Below are 4,088 nucleotides of genomic sequence, written 5' to 3'. Positions count from 1 at the left end.
GGGGACATGGCCACGCGCCTGGAGGGAGGGGTCAGGCCGCCGTGGGGTCCCGTCTCCCGCCCCGGCCCGAGCGGTGAGCTGGAGAGATGCGGCCCGTCCCTGGCGGGTGGCAGGTGCTGGCCACAGTGTTGGCGCTCGGGGATCTGGCCTTCTCGGCCAGACTCTGCCCAGAGCAGCCCGGCGTCGTGACCGCCGCGCCGGGCCGGCTCATGGGACCAGGAAGTGTCTCCCTGCCAGCGCCATCGAGCTGTTTTACAGAAAGACAAACACCCCAGGTATTTATTGCTTCAGTTTCCACCCCACACCCTCCCTCGGGCCCACTCACCCTTCCTGCCCTTCTGTCAACAGGAAGGCGTAGGGAGTCAGGTAAAAAACGGAAAAGAAAAAGGTTAAAACCCACCTAACGTGGCCAACCAGGTAGGAGCCACCCGCCAGCCGCGCCGCCATCCTGGGGTGGGAGGCGCAGCGCCCGCTAACTCGGCGAATCACCCACAGGCGAGGACGCGCCCTGATTGGCCTTGATCCGTCCGCGAGCTTCCGCTGTCTGTCCGGCCGGGCTGCGGGTCTCCACGCTCCTGTCCTCCGCCCCTTCTCCTGCCGCTCGGGACGCCTGGCCCCCAGCCCCCTCCTGCTCTGGGGTGCCCGCTCTGGCTTTGGTCCTCGTTGATCGGGAGGCAGAGATCATAGGAGCGGGGTGATCTGGGCTCCCTGAGCAGCAGTGGAGTAGCTCCCATGTTTAATTGCTGGGATCACACAGACAGCTTACCCACTCCTTCGACAGATGGAAAAACTGAGGCTTACCAGGATCACAGATGAGACGTTGAAGGCTGGATAGATCCTGTCTGAAATGCTTTGTAAACATGTAGGGCTGTTGGTTGCTGTACTGGAAATTGTGTTTGGCTGCTAACAACACACCAGAAATAAGGGCAAGATAAGGTAGAGACCAGAGCAGGTACGGCAGTCTCAAAGTATCATCAGACACCCACTTCAGGATTGGTGATGTCCGTGCTCAGCCTCGTGGCCTGACATGGCTGCCCCAGCTCCAGAAATCGTGTTACACTCCAGGCTGGAAGAAAGGTTATGGTGGGGAGAACAGTGAAAGGACCCAGTGACTTTTGCTTTAATCTCACTGGCCACCCCTCCACTCTGAGGGGGCCTGGGAAAAGTGGTCTTTTCGAGGGGCTTCCCAGGGGAGGTGGGTGTGGGCAACTGCGGTTGTCATGGAGGGAGGCAGTGCTAAGTCTTCCTGGTCCTTCCTGTTGGACTGTCTGCCTCTGGAGAGCCTGGTCCTTGCTCCTGGGCATGTGGAGCCCATGGCATCCAAGACAAACAGTTGTGAGAGAAACTCTTGGCGACAGGTGCCTGGGAACCCAGGGCCCAGCTGAGTGATGTGTAACTGTAGAACCTGACCAGGCCAGGAGCTTCTCAGGCCTGTGGGCCAGGTCCACTCGGGAGGCTCCTCTGGGAGGAAGGGTCCACGTAGACAGATCCTGAAGCAGCCCCCAGCTGCCGAGCCTTGGCTTCGGGTCCTGAGGGTGTGCAGGGGCTGATCAGTACCTGCCTGTGCTTCCCAGTCTGCAGCCACCGGGCTAAGCCTCCACGGGCCAGCTGATGACAGAGACCCTAAAGGGAGAGTGCCGTCCCTGCCTCCCTGCTAGCATTCGGTCTCTGGGCGTGTGGTGTGAATGTTCGGATGAGCAACAGACGGGCAGTGTAGGGCAGGGAAGAGCTGCTGCACGCTCAGACCCATGTGCCCCGCCTGGTCACAGAGACCCGTGTCTCACTGATGGCATCCGGTGGCAGGATTGCCTCATGGCCCAGAATGGCTGCCGGAACACCAGAAATCATACCAAGCTGTAGGCCAGAAGAAAGAGAAAGGTGAGGAGAAAAGCAGAAGAACCCTTCTGGGCCTCAGTTTTCCCCATCTGTACAATGGGAGAATGGGGCTTGCTCTGAAGCTGTGTTCTATGAGATCCCAAGAGCCAAGTGCCAGTTCTGGTCAGGATGTTACAGAAAGGGTAATGGGGCATATTTGATTTGGAAAATTTAACAAAGGCTTTAAATCTTGCGAGCTACCACGCAGCGTGTATGCGTGCGTGTGCGTGCCGTCATGGCGCTTGTGAGTTCGTGGCCTCTCAGTGTCTGTCTCTCTCCTGCCTGCAGATGTGAGGTGAAGATCAGCCAGCAGCCCTCTCCCGGGACACGGATGTACATGGCGTGTTACATTCCTGAACCTACTATGTACGGTGCTTACTGCCAGCGTGGTCTTTGTTCTCCTCCGTGAAAACTGTCTCCATGCACGCTTTGGAGAACAAAGAGACAGTATACGTCGTTCATGTGACATCAAAGCAAGTATTGTAGCACTCGGTGAAACAATAAGACGCTTCCTTGTCAAAAAAAAAGAGAGCAAACAAACCCACGGAACACGACAAACAAACTCACTCACAGAAATATCTGAACAGTTGCCGGAATGGAGGGACGCCCCGAGGGACGGAAGGACTGACGTCTCAGCGGACTGGATCTCTGTCCAGGGTGGTCACAGGTGCTTCTGCCGAGGATGCAGAGCCTGCTTTCTGAAGGCTGCGATCGGAGGCCGCGGGCTCTGCAGGCGCACGCAGGAGCCAAGACTGGGGAACCACATCTCCTTGCCGTAGTGTTTGAGTCTTATCCAGAAACTTCCCTGAGAGCCTTAAGTGGATTTTTTTTTTTTACATCATAAAGTGATTATTAAGCTTTCCTTTTTACTCTTGGCCTAGCTTTTTTTTTTAATTATCTCTTTGGAAGACATTTACACCGATAACACCAGGCTGCTGTGACAGTCAGTACAGGGGACGGTACCTTTCCTAGCAGGATGCAAGCAAATGAGCTGTATTAAAATAAACGTGGTATGCCCACCCGTGCATCATTTCCTAAATGTTTCTGGCTGTACGTGTTTCTTCTTGCCCCGTCTCACCCGCCTTTTAATTTAAGCCATTTCGAGAGAACTGCGTGAAGCAATCACATGCCGTTCCCCAGCCTCCTGCCTGCGTGGCCGGGCCTGAGGACCCGGCTTTCCCGAGCTGCGGCCCGGGGTTGCTCCCTGCTGCTGCCGTGTTTGGACAGAAACTAAACTCTTATTTTTGGTAAAATGTTACGCTTTACGTGTATTCAACGGAAATTCTGTGTGTTGTTGTTTGATTTTGTTTTTTTTGTAAAGGTGAAGTTTGTATTTTTGTCTAATATTACCAAGTTTTATATACCTGAGAGCCTGCCATGGTTTTTTCTTTTTTTTTTGAACCAAAAGGAAAAAAACAAACCCACCAAAATGCATTCACGGTGAAAAGCATTTGTGGCCGCGGCCCATCAGCGCCACATGGCCTGTGGCCTGTGGTGCTGGAGCTCCAGGTGGTGACCGGGAAGTCTCGGTGTCCTGGGCCTGCCTCCGGGATTCTGGAACCTAGACGACTGGGCCGAACAGCTGCACCGGCATCGTGACCTCACAGAGACGTGGCGGCGCGCCCTGTCAGACGCCAAGTGGATGAGGAAGATTTGATCCCTCGGAGTGCGTGGACAGCAGTGTCTGCTGCGCCTGCGAACTGGGTCAGCCCCGTATTGCCCGCGGCCTGCCGCCCCTGTCCTCGCCTCGGAGCTCGAGTGACCGTCGGGACCCTTCTGTTGCCCTGGGGCCGTCTCCGGTGACAGGGAGCGTCCCGTCCCGGGACTCACCTGTCCGTTAAGGAGCTTCCTCCACGCGCGGCTGTAGGACGCCTTTGAGCTAGCGCATGGGGGCGTGGTCGCGGGCCGTGGCCCCGCCCCATGGGGGACCGCCCCTCCCAGGAGGGGTGTCCCGCAGCGGCGCTCTGCGCGATCCTGTGCTGTGGATACGTGTCTGATGTGAGATGTACAAACGTGATCTGTGTATTTACGTCCGGTGAGATGCCCAGAACCCTGCTCAGTTATTCTTTCTTTGGGCAAATGCGTCTGATGGTCTGTCCATTAAAGCAATGGCGCAGAAAGGCTTGGTGTGCTCTTGGGGGAGAGGAACGCCCAGGAAGGGGTGGGGCCCCCAGCGGCAGCCGGGAGGGTGTTGGGGGGGGGCGGGCACCAAC

General features: G+C 56.7%; 1 long non-coding RNA gene across 1 annotated transcript; it reads left to right on the top strand.

The window, feature by feature from the left end:
• The first annotated feature begins 17 nt into the window (after positions 1-17).
• LOC104987442 lies at positions 18-3,995 on the top strand. Its single transcript, XR_825129.1, has 2 exons — positions 18-417; positions 2,164-3,995. It is a non-coding gene; the product is annotated as an uncharacterized LOC104987442 (long non-coding RNA).
• Positions 3,996-4,088: the final 93 nt, after the last annotated feature.

This window comes from Bison bison, unplaced genomic scaffold (genome assembly GCF_000754665.1).
Source record: "Bison bison bison isolate TAMUID 2011002044 unplaced genomic scaffold, Bison_UMD1.0 scf7180017846045, whole genome shotgun sequence".
Taxonomy (NCBI): domain Eukaryota; kingdom Metazoa; phylum Chordata; class Mammalia; order Artiodactyla; family Bovidae; genus Bison; species Bison bison.
The sequence above is the reverse complement of the archived record's forward strand: the minus strand, read 5'-3'. Positions and strand labels throughout refer to the sequence as shown.